This window comes from Phocoena sinus, chromosome 5 (assembly GCF_008692025.1).
Source record: "Phocoena sinus isolate mPhoSin1 chromosome 5, mPhoSin1.pri, whole genome shotgun sequence".
Taxonomy (NCBI): Eukaryota; Metazoa; Chordata; class Mammalia; order Artiodactyla; family Phocoenidae; genus Phocoena; species Phocoena sinus.
Window position 1 is genome coordinate 72,790,823 of NC_045767.1, and position 22,767 is coordinate 72,813,589.

General features: G+C 37.3%; 1 protein-coding gene across 7 annotated transcripts in view; it reads right to left on the bottom strand.

The window, feature by feature from the left end:
• FRYL (FRY like transcription coactivator) overlaps positions 1-22,767 on the bottom strand; it is a 246,337-nt gene that overhangs the window by 159,649 nt on the left and 63,921 nt on the right. The gene's annotated exons all lie outside the window — the stretch shown is intronic.

Below are 22,767 nucleotides of genomic sequence, written 5' to 3' on the forward strand. Positions count from 1 at the left end.
TAACCAACTGCTTTATAACTATAAAAACATCTTCAAGAGATTTATACTATGAATGCCCAAGGGTGATGGGATACCCACAAACTGAATCATTATTTCACTAACAGCTAACAACAAAGGCTTTACAAACATCGGTTTTGGATGCAGGGAATATGATTACATGAGATTTGGCTGTGGCTGGTTACAGGGTTCAGGCAATGACATGTTTAAATGAAATGTTTAAATGGTCACAAAACAAAGTACCCACAAAGTTCACAAGCATCTAAACAAACTAAGTTTTTACAGGACAAGCTGCTGTGATATAATCTAATACACTGTTCCTCTATAAGAACCCATTTATAGCTTCATTCTCACTATAAAACCGTCTTTCTATTTTTAAAAAAGTACATGGTGAGGATGGGGGAAGGAGGGAGAAGAAGAGGGAAAGGGAAAAAAAAATGATTAGAAACCAGAGTCTAGTTTATTTTAGTAAAAATATATTCTATAGTACCCTTTTAAGTAGTAAAAATATTTAATTTAAATTAGTCAGTGATTATAATTCTCCCACTATTTTAACTATGTATATTCACTTAGAAACTTTCCTCATACTAAGATAATTTTCTGCCATCTGGCACAACAATATCTCCATATGGAAGCATTACTTACAAATCAAAAATAAAAGAAAAACAGAGATTGTAAATGCAGTATACTTGGCATAATACAAATCTCCTCAAATTATATTCTATAAAGTTTTAAGAGGTTCCCCCCCATATCAACATTGGCTCTTTTATATTATTTGATTACAGAACAAAACTACACCAAATATTTTGGTTAGAGAGTTAGCAGGAAAAAGTTAAATTTAGTCCCTCATATTTTATTCATTAGTTTGCTCAGGCAGCGGCAACACAGTTGGGAGCAAGAACAACTGGGTTCTAATTCCAGTTCTTTGCCACCATACGACCTTGGAAAAGTCACAGTTTTTCTATACTTCAATTTTCTGTGGGCAAAACAGACATTATAGCAGAATCTTTGCTTGCTTACTTCATTAGTCTGGTATCATTTTATTAAGGTAATTTTCACAGAAAAAAGAAAGAAAAGAATAGAAAAATTATGGTGAGAAATAATTTCCAGAAGTGTTTTGAGAGCTTCAGAGAAAAGTGCCATTGGAAATCACTGGGAAGACTGAACAAAATCAGTGGTTCTGCCAAATCCACATATTAGGAAAGGAGTTAATAAAATAAGAGCTCAATGATATTAGTTGTAATGACTTAACTGTGAACTCTGAAATACAAGTACATCATCCTGAATGCTCTTTGTCAGAAAATTCACTACATATGAAAATTATTCAATGTAACTTCAATTATAGGACTAGGGGAAAATTACGAGCATTATATTACACTATCTGATGCCTTAAGATAGCTGATGTTGCTACAAACATTTTGTGCTAACAGAACTATGGAAGAGTACTGGTATTCGATAACCCTGCAGACAAAGATCAGAGTCTATTTGTCATTTTCCCCCTTTTTGACCAGTGGAGAGAAACTTTGTCAGAATGACACAAATTAACAAGAAAAGCCAAGGCTGGTCAAAGAATATTTAACTACCCATACTACGACTGCCCAGTGTGTGCATATCTAGGTTTTTCTATCTATCTTACTGATTACTATTCAAGAAAGTATTCATGTTATTTTCAACAGCTTTAATTCTATTTGAATTGGGCTAAGGAATTAGCATGCAAGGAATGGCAATGATCATACCTCAGCATTTCTCCTGTTTAGGCAAATATACTTACAGCTGCTGCTCCAGGACTTTAACAAGGACTTTATGCTAATTTCAAAATACACAGAATCCCGTAGACTCAACAGTGTGTCCCAACTGGCTGCAACAGCATTAGTAGCAGCAGCAATGGATTTGTTGATCTCTCTCCGAGCTGCTGTCCCTTCTGCTCTCACAGGCAGCAGAGTTTTGGCCCACAGTGCCTCGGCTTCATTACCATGCAGTCTCGCAGTGACGCACTATAGTGGAAACGCTGCTGAATGCAGATGAACTATCCAGCTGAATAAAAGCTTACAAGTTCATCACGAGTGCCCTGAAGGACACCCTCACCTTTCCTGCTGTAGATATACACGTGGCCGCAATCATCGGCTCTGTTTATGTCCCTGTTATCAGTTTTGACGCTGCTTTCAGTGTAGTCACTACTGCTAGTAAACAGACAAGGGTAGAGCTCTGCCCTTGGATGCCAACTTTTCTCATTAGCTGAGAGCCTTCGAAGTAAGAAATGAATTTGGATCTAGCATAAGATCTTTAAGGCTCTTCCTGTAATAGCTGACCCCCTCCCCCACCAAAAAAACATCAGTGGTATTTATCCCACTCCAACCAGTGTTCTCTAGGTGATTTTAGTAGTAAATTCTCTCCGCTCCTCTACACGCCCAGGCAGTAAGCGGTGACTTTCTCAGCGTGCTTATGATGATGTAGAGTCCACTGCTTCACTCAACCCACCGGAGAGAACGCTGGCTAATGGAATCAAAGGATGATGTAATGAACACCGTGGCTGAGCTTCCATCAGCCTCTAAAACTGCTCAGCTCAGGACAAAGTTTCCTCTGCTACAGGCAACTTATTCAAAAGCGAGAACTCTATTTCAATAATGGGATTATTTTAAAACACAGGGTCTTCTATTCTTAACATAGCACGTAATTCCCCTGAAAATCTTATAGTCAGATATCAATGAATAGCGAGAAATCCTCTGGCCAAATAAAATGCACGTTTTAAAAACTTTATCCTATAAAAGATATTTTAAAATGGAAAACTGACACTATTGAAAGCCTGACTGCTCTTCAAAAAGTAGAAAAATTCTAAAATCAAACCTGACAAATAACATTTTATGTTAATATCTGAAGAAAAATGTCTTGACCTCACAATTAGTTTACTGTGACTTTGAAGGTCAGTGGGGGGGGGTGTTTTTCCATATGTGGCAATACATTTGTATTGATCCACCTATATTTTTTATCCTTTAAATACCACAAGAAATAAGTAAATTCAGTGATCAAAGTCATAACTGAATAGACTAATTCATAGCCAAATGGCTAGGTGCTGTATTAAAAGCTAAAAGAATATCCTTCTGGGACTTCCCTGGTGGCGCAGTGGTTGGGAGTCCGCCTGCCGATGCAGGGGACACGGGTTCGTGCCCCGGTCCGCGAAGATCCCACGTGCTGCGGAGCAGCTGGGCCCGTGAGCCATGGCCGCTGGGCCTGCGCGCCCGGAGCCTGTGCTCCGCGGCGGGAGAGGCCACAACAGTGAGAGGCCCGCGTACCGCAAAAAAAAAAAAAAAAAAAAAAAAAGAATATCCTTCTATGCACAAGTATCATACACCAATGGATAAAGATAATCATATTCATTAAGACACATTCAGTGGTAATAGTAGTATTACTTTTTTTTTTTTTTTTTTGTAATAGTAGTATTGAGAGTGTCATTTAAAGCTTGTATTTTTCTTCAGAGTAGTCCAGGAACTCTGGAATAAGTCTGTGGCCATTCCTACCCCTGAACAGGTCCAAAATCTAAATTTAAACCAGGGCCACAAAGGCTAACCAGGCAGAACTCCAATACCACAATACTGTTGTTTGGCCACATCTTGATCAGAGACATCTCAGGATCAGGTAAGAGCAAGGTTTCCCCTGGCCTAATGGGACACAAATGCCTCATGGAGTTGCATGAATAAAGGGTATTCCACAGTCCAAAAACACTGCCTACTACATCCATTCTTGTACATTAACGACATATGTCAACAAACAAAAGGCTCTCGGTTATACACAAACCAGTTCAATTTCTCTTTTCAGTTAAATTATTCCCCCAAAGTGATTTGACAATACAATCCTCTTTTCATCAAACAGCTGTTAACAGATTCAGGGAATAAACTGATCTAGACCCAAAGACACTACACCAGTAAATGCCAAGACTCAGAACCGAACCACGTCAGCAAGCAGACAAGTTAGAAGGCACACACAGATGTTTTACCATAGTTTTTCTACCCCTACTGAGCTAATAAGACTTTCAGTCTCACACAAATCTTGAAAACTACTTAATACTATCTGACTATAATGTCCCACCAAAGGAACCAGGGTTCATTCTTAGTAAACCTTTATAAACTATAACAAGCAAAACCAACTGTCATACAGAATGTCAGAGTAGGGTACTTCTTTTTAAGGGATGGGGGTTAAATAATAGGTGATTTTCTCACAACCTTAAAAAAGGATTTTCTTCTGCTGAAGTTTTGTGTACATGGATCTAAAAGAATAAATCAGAACCTGAAGTTTCTCTTATACCTAATGAGTCTGTTACCATGTATATACAGCCAAAGCAAATCAATAGTTTCTTGGAGACATAGATGCATAAAAATTAATTTCAGGGCTTATCTTGGAAGTTCCATTTACACTAGGACTTCCTTGTAGACAGAGGGTGAATGAAAATTGCGTTTTCTGTTTATACGGAGAATAATTCAACAGGCCCATGTGGGCGGAGCCTGGGTTCTGAGCTTTATCCTGAAATGTAAAAAATAAAACAAATAGCATTATTATTCCAACTCTTAATCACAACTAACAAACATTAATGGATTAAGTATCTCCTTTCTAAGCCTTGCCAAACATTCATCACCCAAATCGCTGAAGTAGTAACTAGGAGAACTATATACGCACCCAACAATTCTTTTAGAAGACTGGGTCAGAGTCCCACTGTATTCCAAATGCTTTCTCAATCCCTCAGCTACTAAGCAAATTTTTAAATTACACAAATAATAATACTCCTATCATTCTTCAAGTGATCTCTCTATGCTTAACCTAGCAATTAATCACAGAAACAAACACATAGCCTAAAGCTCTTGCAAGCTTGACAAAAAGCCAGTCAAAATGTCAGTCAGTCTTCTACTTTATTCCTTCTATAAATTCAGAATTCTCCAAGTTGCATCATTCATATAGACTTTTTTGTCTCATCACCATAAAAAGATAGCAGCACAAATCATTTCTCGATGGCATATCCTGGGCAAAGCAGAAAAATCTACTTTGTATAATTTCCTTCAACAAACTCCTCTCCACCTTTCAGACTGTAATACTGAAGAATGCTTTCAAAACGGTAAGATTTAGAACATTTTAAAGAAATACACAGTTTCAACATTATGAGCCTTTGCTGAGGTCCTCCTGGCATGGGCCAGATAATGTGAAGCACTGGGTACAAAAGATGACCGTGCCAGTCCTCTTGCCCCCAGGGAATTAGAAAGTAGGTGTCCTTCTTTCTTTTAATCAATTTCCATTTATTTCTATGCCCTTTTCACTGGCATTTTAAGGATTCATGGAATTGGTTACTTGCTTTACATTTCTAAGTAGAGGATCGATAGAGGTACATCCTAGTAAACCAAGATAACGTGTACCAGGAAAACTTCTCAGTAAATCCTACAAAAATATTGCCATTTAGATATGTTCTAAATGGATCCAAACAAAATGCTCTTTAATAAAAAATGAAGTTTGGATTTAACTGACTATATCATACAATATAATCTAATAGAATTTTATGTTCCACCAACCCAAAAGGAAATAAAAGTCTTCAATTATTAACATTCTTAGGAAGAGTACAAATATAAAAGATCATTCCTTATATTAACACCTTTTAAAATATTTAGAAATTATTAAACTGGTATCAAACAACCATATTATGGAAAAAATAGAAACTTGGCAAATTTTTCTACATAAAATATCAAATATCCTATCACTCCTAGAGCCTTTCACAGTCCCCACATATTTCAGCCTCTTCAGAAAGTCCTCATCTCTTCTGGAGTTTAGAAAAGAGACTGAAAAGCTCTAGGTATGGAAGGAAAGATGCTCTCAGGTCAGTTAGGTATTAACACCACACACAAAATGCAAAAAAGAAAAAACAGAAAAGGCTGTAAAAATCACTTCCTATTCTGTTTTGTTGTATTAAATAATACAACAAAAAATTAACAATAATCATCTATAATTGTAACAGTAGTTAACATTTACTTTTTTTTTTTGTACAATCACATATACACATATTTTATTTTATTTTTTTTTGCGGTACGCGGGCCTCTCACTGTTGTGGCCTCTCCCGTTGCGGAGCACAGGCTCCGGACGCGCAGGCTCAGCGGCCATGGCTCACGGGCCCAGCCGCTCCGCAGCATGTGGGATCCTCACAGACCAGGGCACAAACCCGTGTCCCTTGCATCGGCAGGCGGACTCTCAACCACTGCGCCACCAGGGAAGCCCCAACATTTACTTTTTAGTGCACTTAATTCTACTTTCTTCTTTCTCTATTTCCCAAATTTTCTACCATGAACTTGATTTAACATTTTAAAACTTCATTACAAAAAGAAACAGAGCTCCTTGGAGAAATGACTGACTCTAGGGCTAGAGCATGGAACACACAAGATAAGTCTGGATCATCTTGTAGGGCCAGAAAGTGAGAAAGGGCTCAAAACACAAAATAACGTGGGTATGTCAAAGGGATATGGGAGCCAAGTGATAGAGCTGCCAACAGCCAAAGCTAACACTCTGAGCAACAAAATAAACAATGTAGTTTTGGAATACAACCCAAAGTATAAGATAAATAGCCACTGAGTCTATACTTATATAAACAAATGATTAAATAAAAGAGAAGAGACAACTCTCACACTATACAAAAGCGTTAACCTAGCAGGCTTGACTGATAGTCTTTGAAAGGCCTGCTTACAATATTGGCCCTTGGCTAGCATCCAAGAACTTAAATTTTAAGAGGGGCCCACCATTCTCATGATAAGAGTGGCTCACCATGACTAAATTGCTGGTACAAACAATATAGTTTACGCTGAACAACTGCTTTCCCTTCAGGGAGTCTAAAACTGGGTATGTGCCATGTCATCAGCCCCAATAAAAATCCTAGGATCTGAGTCTCTAATGAGCTTCCTTTCTATGAGGAGAAAATAGAAGATCTAAAAATAGACTCAAACAGAACTTTGAGAGATAAAACACCTAAAACAATAAATTTAATGGGTGGGACCAAGAAAAGATTAAATTCTGCAGAAGAAAAGACCAGTGAACTTGGAGAAATTGAAATAGTAATTCACCAAAGTGAAGTCCAGATGATAAAACAAAGGGGAAAAAATGCACAAAGCCTCAGAGACCTTTGGAACAACATCAAATAGTCTAATCTATGTTGGAATATGCCAAGGCATACCATACGCAAACTGCTGAAAACCAACGACAAAGAGAAAAATCTCAAAAGCAGTTGAAGAAAATGATAAATGATAAGTTACATACAGAGGAACAAAGATAAAAATGAACACAGATGTTTCATCTTCGTTGCTGCGCGTGGGCTTTCTCTAGGTGAGCGGGGGCTACTCTTCATTGCAGTGTGCAGGCTTCTCATTGCGGTGGCTTCTCTTGTTGTGGAGCACGGGCTCTAGGCACACGTGCTTCAGCAGTTGTGGCACACGGGCTCAGTAGTTGTGGCACGCAGGCTCAGTAGCTGTGGCTCACGGGCTCTAGAGCGCAGGCTCAGTAGTTCTGGTCCACGGGCTTAGTTGCTCCATGGCTTGTGGGATCCTCCCTGACCAGGGCTCGAACCTGGGTCCCCTGCATTGGCAGGCAGATTCTTATCTACTGCACCACCAGGGAAGTCCCAGGAAAAGACCTTTTATTTCTCGTTTTAAATTTTCTTTATGTTAACTGACTGCTTAAAGCGAAAGTGCTTAACGACGTACTATCAGGTTTATAGTGCGTGTAGAAATAAAACATTTGACTACAATAGCAGAAAGGATGGAGAGGAGAAACAGAAGTATAAAGTTTCAAGTCCCTACATTCTACATAAAATATTATGCTATTATTTGAAAGTAGACTGTAAGCTGAAATTCATTTTGTAAACCCCAGGGCAACTAATTTTTAAAAGAGACAGAGATCATAAGCCAATAGTAGAATAAATTAGAATACTAAAAAATATATAACTAATCCGAAAGAAGGCAAAGGAGGAAGGGAAAACAGACGGGACAATTAGGAAACAACCGCAAGATAGATTTAAACCCAACCAAGTCACTGATTAAATATAAATGGTCCAAACACGGCATGGAAGCATCATGTCAGGTACAAAAAGGATAATTTAGTGAATAAAACAAAGCTTTGTGCCCTTGGGAAGGTTAGGATACAATGGTGGTGATAAAGAGTGTGTGGTATGTGTGGGTGTGTGTCCCCACATCCATCCATCCAAATATAAACTAAGCAGTTGTGATTTAGTGCTGTGAAGGCAATAAAGGGGGTATAGTGACAGAGAAAACCAGAGGAGGCCCTGCTGAGTTAGGGTGATCAGGGATGGCCACTCTGAGGGAACAATATCAAATCTGAAATCTGTTTAGCAGTGGATCTTCTTCTGAAGAATGAAACTTTATGCTTAATCCCCAAAAGAAAAACAGACTGAAATCAAAGTAACCCTGGCTGACCAGGGTTAGAGCACCAGAGTCCTACCCACTTGCCTGAGGAGATTCTCAAAGAATCCTTGAAATACCCATAGGGCCCCAAGAAATATTGAGGTTAGTAATTGGATGCTATAGAAGAGTTCTGAGCAGGAACAAGGTCAGACAGACCAACCTGATTGGTGAAGTGGAGAATGGACTTTAGGAGAACACAATGAAAGTCGATGGACTATCTAAATTGCTGAGGTGAGAGATAAGGACTAAAAAGATAAATAGTATACATACTTAGAATACAACAGAAAAGGGCAAAAAAGATGGGAATAGGAAGACAGATTCCATTTTTTCCTAATAGATACTTCTTGATGTATCTGGTGACTGACAGTATAGGAAAAAAAAAAAAGCGGTAAAGCTGAAACACTCAAAAGTGAGCCCTAGGCTTAGGTGACTGTGTAGACAGTGGTATTAACCATGGACTAGCCAGGTGTGAGTCACATCAAGAAGGGCTTGGACAACATAAATCTAAAGTACAAAAGGGATGTCAGAACTAGAGATAAGAGGAGGACAGAGACAGAAGAGAAGCAGACAGACAGCCAATCCCACAAGCTCTCCAACTTCTTCTCCATTTATGAGAGGGGTAAACAGAATTCACTATTTTCAAATACATGCTGGCCAACAATAACCACAAATTAACGAATTCAGCTGAAATGAAGAAAAATAAAAACAAACAAAAGAAGAGACAATAATTCAAACATGGCACTATAAAAGAGCAAATGAAATAAACAAGTGAGTAATGAAGGGACTCTGCTCCTGAAACACAAGGATCAGAATTCCATCTAAATTTCTGGAGAGAAAGGTTTCAGGTCATGACCAAATGAACTGCTTATTTTAGAAGTATAAAACAAGTTTCTGAATTAATGGTCATAGCTATAAAAGGGTCTCATAAAAGTAAGTTTTAGACAAATGTCACAGATGGGATTAATGCATCAGTATATTCACAAATTAGCATCTTAAAACCAATAAAGCATTTTAACTAAGCTCAATGACTTGGGGAGTGGCTACCTATACAGCAATTATATTACTTGTGAATGACGTGAAGTACAATTACTGTTACCTTCTTGACACAAAGTATTTATTAATAGCCTAACTTATTCCTAGCTTTTGGTTTAAGTTCTTTTTTATATATTTCACGTGTAAAACAAAAAAATTTCTTCCTCTGCTTAAAATGAAGTAGTCCAGACCCTGTAATCATACTTTCTCCTCTGCCCTCACAAACCATACCAATTTGCTATCATTTGGCCCAATGCTAAGATATTATTATTTCTTAAATGAAAAAAATCAATTTCTGAATAAACTTAAAATTGATTCTTGAGATCTTAAGAACTCTAGACATCAGAAATTAAATTTAATTGCCTGAAATAATTTTTGAAGATACTGGTGATAAAAATCCAGCTACAAATTTTCTATTCAAAAGGCTAGTTATTGGATTTATAGTTTTACAACATGCACAATGTATATTCACTGCCCCAAAAGAAACTAGAATTATTAATACTAAGATACTTTCATTGTCAACACATGGTATACAGATATATTGAGAAGAAAAGAGTATATGCATTATAACTGGTCAATCCTACTGGGAAAGAATAGGTAAAATTCTACGAACCATGAATAAGGGAGAACATAAAATGTACTGCCCAAAGCAGGACTTTTTTGAGCGTGAAAATAGGCATGAACTATTAACAACATATCAGAACAGAGATGTAAACCATTAACTGTCCAAGGTCAGTGGAGACCAATGGTCATTTTATCCATGAAGCGCCATCACAAAGTAAAGGCTCACGACTTCCTGCCAACACTTCCCTTTCTGAATTTTTCCTACCTTGTCAGTAGCACAATAAGCTTTCAGTCAACTAGAAATTTTTATTATTAGAGCCCCCTTCTATATCACTCAGTTTTAAAACAAAGGGGTGAGTTGGCAAGGCTGTAATAAAGTATAAGAGGAACAGTCTAAATCAGTAAAGGAAAGGAAGTGTCAAACTGCAGAGGCACTCAAATGTAAAGACAAAAATTACACTTAGGAAGTAGAGTACCAGCAGTGTTAGGAAGAAAAGACGAAGAGATTGTCCAGTGTGATTAAATGGGCAAGCCCAAAACACAGGAAAATGTTTATGCATCGTCAAGCTTAATCATAATGTAATATATTAAAACTAATTTGGAAGAATTTACCTTCGTAATCTTAACATTCTTTAAAGCCCTATCCTAAACCTTATAAATCAGAACCCACTTGTTTATAAGATCCCCTAGGTCATTCTTAAGCACAGTAAAGCTTAAGAACTGCTACTTTAAATTATATTAATACAAAAACATCATTATCTTGCTCATGTCATTTTTAGCACACATCTATACTTGTTTAAAAATAGAGATTAAGAAAATTCAGGACCTCCCTGGTGGCGCAGTGGTTAAGAATCCACCTGCCAATGAAGGGGACATGGGTTCGGCCCTGGTCCAGGAAGATCCCACATGCCGTGGAGCAACTGAGCCCATGCGCCACAACTATTGAGCTTGCGCTCTAAAGCCTGCGAGCCACAACTACTGAGCCCATGTGCCACAACTACTGAACCCACGAGCCACAACTACTGAAGCCCATGCACCTAGAGCCCATGCTCCACAACAAGCAAAAGCCACCACAATGAGAAGCCCGTGCACCGTAACAAATAGTCCCCACTCGCCGCAACTAGAGAAAGCCCATGTGCAGCAATGAAGACCCAACATGGCCAATAATTAATTAATTAATTAAAATAATAAAATATATTCATTAAAAAAAGAAAGAGAATTCAGAACCCTGAGAAATAATAAATTTTCTGCATTCCTTACAAAGAACTTTTTAGAGTTTTTTTTTTAAAGTTTCCCTATCATGTAGACTAGAAATATATGCCACCTTATACTTCTTCTTGAGAACAGTATAAGAGATTGTCAGATGCCTTACCTAACCTTAAACAAATCACTCTCTAGAAACAGAAAAATCTATCAAAAGTCTAAGTAAAGGGGTTTCCCTGGTGGCGCAGTGGTTAAGAATCCACCTGCCAATGCCGGGAACACGGGTTCAAGCCCTGGTCCGGAAGGATCCCACATGCTGCGGAGCAACTAAGCCCATGCGCCACAACTACTGAGCCTGCACTCTAGAGCCTGTAAGCCACAACTACTGAGCCCACGTGCCACAACTACTGAAGCCCACGCGCCTAGAGCCCGTGCTCCACAACAAGAGAAGTCACCGCAATGAGAAGCCCGCGCACCGCAACAAAGAGGAGCCCCCACTCACCGCAACTAGAGAAAGCCCTCACACAGCAACGAAGACCCAATGCAGCCAAAAAAAAAAAAGTCTAAGTAAAAGTAGAATGTAAAATTTAGGTAAGGTGATAATAATTTACATCTGTAGTATCTAAAATTATTTTGGATTATTGTTTACCAGTTTAAATGAATAAATCAATGATGGAATGTTCACTTGCTGATACAGCATTTAGGAAAACATAATTCTCAAAGGCAGACTGATCCTCATTTTGATCACCATCTTTCTATAAAGAATCATTGTCTTTCTAAAAAAAAAAACCTACAGTGAATTACCTTTAGAGCTGATTTATTCTATTAAAAAATGACTAGGCTTAATAAATTTTATGATTAAAGTAAGGCAAAGTGTGTATTCTATCCACACATGTGGCAGGATAGGGTGATAAAGATGGGTGAAAGGTACCAGTGTTACCTAGTGGACAATGAGTTCCATTATGGAAAGGTCCATAAAACAAAATGACTGGTAAAAAGCAACCATTTCAGAACTCCACAGCAGGATATTAAAGGCATACAGGAAATGTGTTAAGCCAACAATTGTTATCTTTAAAGAATAAACCATCTGGCCTTCCACAAACAGAGAATTGCATAATTTTTTTAACTGGAGAGTCTTTAAAGATCACGTAACATAACCCCTTAAGTTTTATATAAGATAGATAACTGAAGCCCAGGGAGAATAAGTGAGAGAGTTGGATCCCAAATCAAATTATAAATATTTATTGAACACCTACTATGGATAAAACACTACTCCAAGGGTTACAGAAAATAAGTATAACAGTGAACCGCTTCTTCAAAGTTTCCATTCTCTATTTCCCAGGTAAATTACCTGCATGTAGCTCTCTGATGTTAGCAATATCCTTTTCCATATTCTGGCTTAGGGCTGGAAGGTTTAGGCCCCCAGGCCAAATCTGGTTCATCACCTGATTTGTAAATAAAGCTGTACTGAAACACAGCCACACACAGGCATTCACATTTCATCTAGGCTCCTTTTGCTCTACAAAGACAGAGCTGAGCAGTTGTGACAGAGACTCATGGCCTACAAATCCTGAAATATTTACTATCTGACCCTTTCCAGAAAAAACTTGTATTCTAGATCATCTTTTGCTTGATTTGAAGGATTTTTTTTTTCTTTTTTCATTTTGAAACTAATGGGAGGCTGCTTTTGCCTCAGGAACCACTGCCCACTGAGCGATGTGCTAGATGGTTTTGAAGGAAGAAGTCAGTGGGCTAAATATGGCAACTGACAACAGCTCTTCAGAACAAGTGAAAACTTGCTCTGGCACATAAAGGACAAGAACCAGAGGACAGAAGACGCTAACAGTCAACAAACATTTAATAACTGCTTCCTAAGTGCCTGCCATGGGGCTGAGCTCTGGGGCTACCCACATAAATAAGACCAACTCAGTTCTCAAAGAACTCAGTATCTGGAAAAAGAAACAATACTTTTATATTAAATGGAATAATAGAAGCTCGTGGACAATGACAGAGAATAATTAATTGAGGTTGGGGGCGAGGGAAACTAGTCAACCCCAAGGACAGTCACACAGAGACTTCTATTCCCCCTGCAGAGTTCCAGTTTCAGGAAGTAACCAGGATTGGAAGCTTATAACTATGTATGGTTGCCTCAACCCAAAGGCCACTACTTATAGGTGGGTGGAGTTAACCCTTGGGCTGTATGTTGCTTCCTGAATTCCTATTATAGCACACTTTTATTTTTGTTTAACCTTCCTAGTATATTCTTTTAGTTACGTTTTAAATTAACATTCAGCTTTAGTCATCTTAACCTATTTTACTGTGCATTTTCACTTCTGTTATTTTTTTAGAATCTTTGGATATAGATATTATTTTCTATCATTTTATTCATCTTTTTACACATTCTTTCAGTATTTTTGCCTAATATTTATTTATATTTTTCTTATACCCTTTTGTTTCAACTATTTTATCTTATTCATAGTACCTCCTTCCTTTTGCTTCTCTAAGTGAAAATAAACAGGGGTGATGATCAAAATAGTCAGCCACCAGGAAGGTATGGTAGCTGAACAATTAACAAGCCCAGCCTCAGAGTGGAGGTGGGTCCTGGAGTCCCTGGTATGCCTAGGTCTCACCCTTTTGTTGATGAAACCCAGGGTGATCAAAGAGGGTCCTGGGGTAGGGCAGGAGGGCTGAAGCAGCAGGAGCACTTGGGGACGGGATGTAGGAGTTGCTAAGTATCAACTGATATGAGAAATTGTAATATTTTAACAACCAGTATCACCATACTAGATAAATATCAATTCTGTGATTAGGAAATGGGAGAGTAAGTGGTATAGAGAGGAGACTATTCCAGGCCTCTTAAAATGGAGACAGATGCATTTTTATTTTGATTAACTTTCTTAAAAGTCCTTTCTAAAAGCCAAAGAAGACCCTGACCCTAACTCTAGTCACACTTAACTGCCCCAATTTTTAAAAATATACATCTATTTACCTTGAGGAGACAGTCCAAAATGGCCCTTCTTAAGAAACGTTAGGCTGGGACTTCCTAGTAGCGCAGTGGTTAAGAATCCGCCTGCCAGCTCAGGGGACATGGGTTCGAGCCCTGATCCGGGAAGATCCCACATGCCATGGAGCAACTAAGCCTGTGCGCTGCGATTACGGAGCCTGTGCTCTGGAGCCTGTAAGCCACAACTACTGAAGCCCACGTGCCACAACTTCTGAAGCCTGCACGCCTACAGCCTGTGCTCCACAACGAGAGAAGCCACCGCAATGAGAAGCCCGCACACTGCAAGGAAGAGTAGCCCCCACTAGCCGCAACTAGAGAAAGCCTGTGCGCAGCAACTAAGACCCAACGCAGACAAAAATAAATGAAATTTTAAAAAACCAGTGTTAGGCTAACTTTAAAAACAGTCAAGAGAACCTACTGAAGTAATACTGTTACACTAACTTCTAAAAACCTTTGTATCCGAATCACAAGATCTTTTGGCAGTAGCTATTTGGAAGAGCACACATTATAGACAGAAGGAAAGCACAGGAGAAGGTGTTGCAACTCAAGTTCCCACGAACTGTCATGTAGCTATAAATCACATGCTAAAATGGTTCGGAATTATGCACAACGAAAAGACCTAGATCCAAATTCCTAGAATGTTTTCTACGATGGAATGCTCCAAAGATAAATCCTAGTTAAATTTGATTCATCTATCTCCAAGTCAAAAATTCAAAAGTTTTTTTAAACAGTAATAGCCACTATGTATTGAATCATGTATCAATTTTGTTACCATTTTTGGTAATCTTGAAAACAATGCTACAAAGAAAATATCATTCAAAGTGATAGGTGAGGTCAACTGGCCTAGAGAGATTAAGTAGCCTGTTCAAAGACACGTAGCCAGTCACCAGTGGAGCTCAACTCAGTCTGGATCCACTCCATGCCATTCTCAATACTTACTTCACTGCCTCTCTCCCATCACGCCTGTAGGTCTTTTCCAATCTCTCCTCTATCATGAGAATTCTCACAGACTCAGAAAAGGCATAAATATAACCACCCATAAGGCTTCTCCTGCAATCGCCAATGAAAACTACCTGAAAAGTACTCCAAAGGCCCTCTTAAGTAAGGGATCCTACTTGATTTCAGGACACTATGAAAACCCAACACTTCCAAATCTCATTTATATAAACAAGAAGAATTCGTGAACTCCTTCACACACTTACACAGTGAGAACAAGGTATCATTTGGGTCAAGCCAGAAATTCCATAGCAGACCGATTATAATTTGGAGCTCAAGTTCTTCCATGACACTGTCCTGCCCAAGAATCTTTTAATGACATTTGAATTCCAAAGGATTCTCTATCTCCTTTGGGCTGTTATCACTTACAAGCATTTGAAGTGGCAAAAGAAAACCTCAGAGTCCAGTCTTTGATGAACACTTAAAACACTCTTTACTCATCTCATTCCCTTCTAAAAAGAAACTGGCCTGCCATGCTATTTCTCTACCCAACATAGGGTGCATCAAAGAAAAGCGAGCTATTCAGGAGATACAAAATCTAACCACTGAGAGCAACGGTTCGACAAAAATAAAACTAAAAAGATCACTTATTAAAGAAATCCAGTTAGTAATAGTTAGCATCCTCCATTCTTCACTAGTCAAATATAAATAGCAGCCTTTAAAACTCAACCAAAAGACATTTGGAATTTTATATAACAAGTGCTACGTTTTGGTCTGTTCCTGCTAAAAAGCTGTGCTGAACACCTCAAGAGAGGTATACCAGTATACTATTTAATGTTTATATCCCATGGAGTCATTAACACTTTATAATGAAATGAAAATGTTTTATATATATTTTATATATATATATATAATATATATATATATATATTTTTTTTTTTTTTTTTTTTTTTTTTTTTTTGCAGTATGCGGGCCTCTCACTGTTGTGGCCGCTCCCGTTGCAGAGCACAGGCTCCGGACGCGCAGGCTCAGCGGCCATGGCTCACGGGCCCAGCCGCTCCGCGGCATGTGGGATCTTCCCAGACCGGGGACCGGACACAAACTCGTGTCCCCTGCATCGGCAGGTGTACTCTCAACCACTGCGCCACCAGGGAAGCCCTGAAAATGTTATCTTAACGTGAGTCTCAACTGTTTTTGTAAAAGTCATGTGAAACAGCTATTTACTTAATCAGCTTACATAACCAGAGTGTTACAGAAATAATTATCAACTGTTCATTAAAGCACAACACAGGATCTGAAAGAGATGCAGACATATTGGAATTAAAGTGTTTTCCTATTGAAATATAGCTCTTAATTAAAATGAAAGCACCAAAAAATAGAAAAAGTATGTGTTCTTTGGTGAACAATTAAACTTGATAGATACACTAGTCTTTTAAAAATAATTTAAACATAAAGATTCAAAAACATCAAACACTGCAGTGAGGTGGAGTAGAAGAACAAAATGCCTTACTTTAAAACAATGGAATGGGCTTCCCTGGTGGCACAGTGGTTATGAATCCACCTGCCAATGCAAGAGACACTGGTTTGAGCCCTGGTCTGGGAAGATCCCACATGCCACAGAGTAACTAAGCCCGTGCGCCACAACCACTGAGCCTGCGCTCTAGAGCCTGTGAGCCACAACTATTGAGCCTCCACACCACAACTACTGAAGCCTGCGTGCCTAGAGCCCGTGCTCTGCAACAAGAGAAGCCACCGCAATGAGAAGCCTGCAGAGCGCAATGAAGAGTCGCCCCCACAACTAGAGAAAGCCCACGTGCAGCAAAGGAGACCCAACACAGCCAATAAATAAATTCATTTAAAAAACCAATACACTTTCTGTGGGGATGACAAATATCAGTATTAGGAAATCCAATTATCCAAAAATAAATAAATAAAAACAGGCATGACTATACTGCTGAGTGGCCAAGAAACCTCAAATAACTTGGTTAAGCCTCTCTGAACTTTTAAAACTTTTGTATAACAACCTATCTCACAGGGTTTTCGTGACGACTTAGATAACATCTGCTCATTCAACCAATATTTATTGAGCAACTATTATGTTCCAAACCCTGGAACACATCAGTAGACAAAGCAAAGTCCATGTTCAACTTACATTCTGAGAGGGGAAAAGGGACAGGTATGCACTAAATGGGTAGACAAATTAGACCATTTAAGTTATTTGTAAATCAAAACAAGAAAACAATGCCCAGAATACATAAGGTGATCAAATAATGTTGACATATATTTAGTTCTGTTCAATGTCTCATTATCTCTGTTCTTGGTGAATTATAAAAATCAATTATAATATATTTACACTCACTTATTCTTGACTCCAAACAGAATGAACAACAACAAAATTAAGGTTGATTCCATCAGAATAAAAATAACCCAGTCCTGGAGATACAAGGACTCTGCAGCTGTCACAACAGAAGCCCGTGGAAACACACTGCCTGATTCGTAGGATCTCACGCATAACTATGCCTAACATTCATTCTCCTTCAATGGTGAGACAGCCCTGAAGTATATTCTGAATCTGTGAAGGGCATTTTCTCCCCACCGACTCTTACACCGGAAGATAAATATTAGTAGAACTGGCACAAATAATATCTATCAGTGAAATCAGTCTTTGATCACATAATTAGGACTCTACACACAAAAAATTGGATTTTTAAGCATCTTATGAATATGATTACATAACATGAACATTTTGATTCCTTTTTTTATTAAGTAAAAGGACAGCAAATAAATGATTTACTTCTTTAACAAAATTGCAACATTATACAACTATATAGAGTCCCTTTATGATAAATTATAACTGTTAACTAATCATTTAATCAAAAAGCTCCATTAAAGTAGGAGTCGGGGGGGGAAATCAATAGGTCTACTAAAGGTTTTAACTTAAATATAAAATCCATGTTTATTCCCTAGACTTTTGATGTAGTGCCAAGTGCCTGTCTCTTAAGGTGAATTTGCTGATTACTCTGTTGTCTTTCTCGCCTAAAATACAGCCCATGTACGTCAACTATGATACCTAGTTTCAATTTCTTCAAAGTGGAGTGGTTAGTTGAAGGTATGTGAGGGCAAAATCCTTCCAATCTTGTATACTTCTCTGGCCTAAATGTAATTTAAAAGCAAACTTTTTGAGGAATTCACTTTATAGAGTATGAGCAAAGTATTCAACTTTTTTACACCGAAACAACTTTCTTTTTTCAGCTTCATACTTTACTGAATTATGTGATACCTAATTAAAATACATGATCACAATTACAACTGGCATAAACAAGTTTGGTTTAAAGTTTGGCAACCAACTCTTGGTAAGCCCACACCTGAATCTGTTAGGAGCAGAAGTGGTGGCAGGGGATTTGAACAGTGTACTACAGGCATTTGTTAATATATTTTACAGAGAAATAGAGGATTTCTGGTAAATCCAGTGTGTTGTTTGTGAATTTCTATCAAACTTTTAAAACATTAGGTTACTTAATATTTAGAGAAAGTTAAAAAATGAAAAACTTTATTAAAAGTGAAGAAAAATGTTCTTCAAAATATCAACCCCTGGGCTTCCCTGGTGGCACAGTGGTTGAGAGTCTGCCTGCCTCTGCAGGGGACACGGGTCCGTGCCCCAGTCCGGGAAGATCCCACATGCCGCTGAGCCTGCGCGTCTGGAGCCTGTGCTCTGCAATGGGAGAGGCCACAACAGTGAGAGGCCCGCGTATGGGGGGGGGGGGGGGGATCAACCCCTGCAAATACCTCAAAATTCTACACATATTTTTGTTAAAGAAACCATAAGCATCTATAAATATTTCTGGAGTTAAAAGTAGCAAGGTAAATTTCTATATACTGCAAACTTATCCTCTCACAAAAGTACAATTATCAATCCATATTACAATTTTGTCTAAAATTCCTTAGAAATAATTTTTTGGAATTTTGAAGTAACAATTAAAGAAGTTGGAAACAACTGATCCAAATACAAAGCTATGAGATTACATACCAGTTTTTCTCTAAAAGAATACTTCCTTCTTTGCACCACTGATATGAAATCTCTTCATACTCTTGATCTCTCCTTTCATTAAATGAGCAAACTGTAACGCCCTTTAGAAGAACTGTACCCAGTTCTTTGCATGACTTCTGGATAAACTACTGCATTATCTCTATCCCAGAACCACCAGCAAACAGGAGGTAAATTCATTCATGCTGAGTTGCAAGTAATCAGTGTGTAGACTGGTGTGAATCACGTGGGTTTTATTCTTACATACAATATAAATTTAGTATCACATTTTGAGATTCAAGAAAAGGACTTTATCAGTAAACTGAAATTTCAGAAAATCTTTTTACAGATATTGCCAAAGAAGTCCCTTAATTTTAATAGTCATTCCCTAAAGTTGAATTTTATTTTTGAAGAGAAAAATGGGGCAAGAGTTATTCCACAAAGGACCTGTGGCCTCTGAAATTTCAAACAGATTCTTCAGTTGTTTCAGTTCCATGATTTTGCTTTATTTTGACTGATTGTTAAAAAGATATATAGCATAGAAAGCCCTTAATCATTAAATTGAGTGCTATTTGAAAATTAATGTAAATTACAAAATCTCATTATTATACTTTATAACATATACGCTATGTTCAAAAATGTGTAAGACAGTCTTTAAAAAAAAAAAAAGGAGCCATATTAAACTAATGGGCATAGGATATTACATTTAAACACCAGGTCCCTATATATGCTGTGGTACAGTGAAGAAAGCAACTAAATGATTCAAGACTGAAAGCTAAAGAGTAAATTTTTAATAACATAAATAACTGCACATATTAATACATTCATATTCTTCACTTATGCATATCTATACTGTTGAACACAAAACTAAGTACTGAATGATTTACAGATTTTAATTGAAATTAAGAGGCACTAACCCATCAGTAGTCTCACCTCCACTTTATCCACCCAAATGAGTGAAGAGTATAAAAAAAAAAAAAGACTTCTAAAACCAGTATATTCTAGATATATTTCTTTTTAAAACTTAAAAGCTCCTTCTCCTTTCTTTTACATAATATTTTTAAAACAGAAATTTTAGTTTCTCCTAAGTATGACCCATTTTTTTTTTTTTTTTTTTTTTTTGCGGTACGCAGGCCTCTCACGGTTGTGGCCTCTCCCGTTGCGGAGCACAGGCTCCGGACATGCAGGCTCAGCGGCCATGGCTCACGGGCCTAGCCACTCCGCGGCATGTGGGATCTTCCCGGACCGGGGCATGAACCTGTGTCCCCTGCATCGGCAGGTGGACTCTCAACCACTGAGCCACCAGGGAAGCCCTGACCCTATTTTTTAAACTGACAAGAAACAGTGTTAAGGAGAGTACAAAGAAATAGAGATACTGCCCTGGGGAGCTTAGATTGAGAAAATTCTGAAAAGTAACTTGGCATTGTCTATCAAAATTTTAAATGTACATAGAAATTTATACTAAGAAGCAATCATACAAAGGCATAAAGTAATACAATAAATGAATAAAGTAATAAAATAAATGGATATTTATTACATAATTACTTTTAATAATTAAAGATTAAAGTCACTCAGTGTTCATCAATAAGGACTGATTGAATAAATTATGTCATACGATGGCGTGCATTATAAAGAGACAGAAAGATGGTTATGATTTATTAAATGAAAAAGCAAGTATCAGAACAGTTTAGATAGTAAATCTCATTTTTAAATTCTATAAGTAAAAATGTATATGTGCATATTAAATATGCATAAAAAACAGCTGTAAGAATATATATTAAACTTGCAGAGGATTTACAGAAAATCTTTCTACTAAATATTACATTAATTTCTATGAGTAGTTATATATTCCCTATAATAAAAATTCATAATCGTACAGAACATTTTAACATTTTTAAGTGTTTTAGTCCAAATTTTAAAGCAGGCATTTTTTTCATCATCTTCCTAAAGGATTTTCCTTTTTTTTCCCCCAACATTTTCTAGTTACCATATGCAAACCTGATTTTTCTCCTGACACGAGTATCATCCTCTCAACCCTTAAAAGGCATTATATTCAACTTTGCAGAATTATATGAAATAAACATAGTGACACAAAATAATCATTATTATATTCAAAGATTTTTTTTTAATATTTCATCCCAAATATTCTTTATCTTTAGAACAAAATGGGACTTTTTTTAAAGTGATTTCTGTAGTGATAGATAAAACTCAGTATCTTGTTTTTCACGTATATACCCTACCGATTGTAAAATAACTTTTTCCAACAAGTATAATCCTTCATCATAAAAATATTTTCCAAGATCACTAAACCGTTAACTTTATTAATGCCTTTATCTTGATCTATAGCAATCAATATTTCTCCATCTAAACTCAAAGCAAAATTTTGATACTAAAAAAATTTAGGCCCACTATATATTTACTCTATTTTAAAATTCTTTTTAGTTATTTAAACTTGATTTTCAAAATAAAGATTTATGCTCACTAGAATTCATACTTGTAAAAATAATTTTACTTTTCTAAAATAGTTTTTATTAAAGGACTGAAAATACATTTTTACTTTACCTAGTTGCTGATGTTGGTGTTTGTCATAATTACTGTGACCACTCTCCTCATCTACAGTCTTCTCTGATGAAAGCAAACTAAGAGGTTTCAACTTCAGCAATCCTGGAGGACTTCCCTGAAAACTCTCTCCAGTGTCCAAAACCACATCTCCCGAACGAATGGGAGAAACAACTCTCTTCAAAAAGTCCATTTTAAGGTTCTTCTACATTACTGGGCCCACGAGCACACAGAAGGGTGCTTGTACCAACTTCCTTGATGAGAAGGTTAAGGTCCACTCTTTGTGTCAAAGAGCAAAGAAACGTCATGTGAACTTAGGTGGGTCGACTGCCAGCTGTTTCGAAGCTGATTTTTAGGACATTTGCTGTTCATACTGATAAGAAGTCAAACAGCTACCGACTGTGAAACTGCACTTCATATATACATGTACATGTACAATGGGTGTTAACAGCAATACTGGGACTATAAAGTGTTTAGCATCCATCTAGTTTAACATTTAGACTTTGAAAACCTACACTGTGATAATGTTAAGACAAATTTACTTTGGTCTGAGGTGTGTCTTACTTTTAAATATGCTGAACAACTTAAATGTGAAACAGTAACTTGTTTTCAAAAGATAATTCTTATCATTCTGAAAATTCACTAATAGACCACAGGAACATCAAGTTTTACAGGAGGTGAAAAGGAGTAATTTAAAACTATACTGTATTATGAACATCCCAATATACTTTTAAACACACTCACAAAAACCTCTTCATTATAATCAATCATAAGTATCAACAGTAGCAAAGGAAACCTTGGCATGAATTACTAAAAAAAAAATTGATAATTTAAAATGTATGAATCTAAGAAAATAAAGTTGAACAGTTAAATTATAAATATTTAATAAATAAACCCAGTAATCAACCTTACACAATTTATTTCCAAATAACTGAGCATTCTACTAAATATTTTAAAATAGCAAAAGTAGCTGATCCTACTGCCTTACTACAATCCAGAAGCATGACAAAATG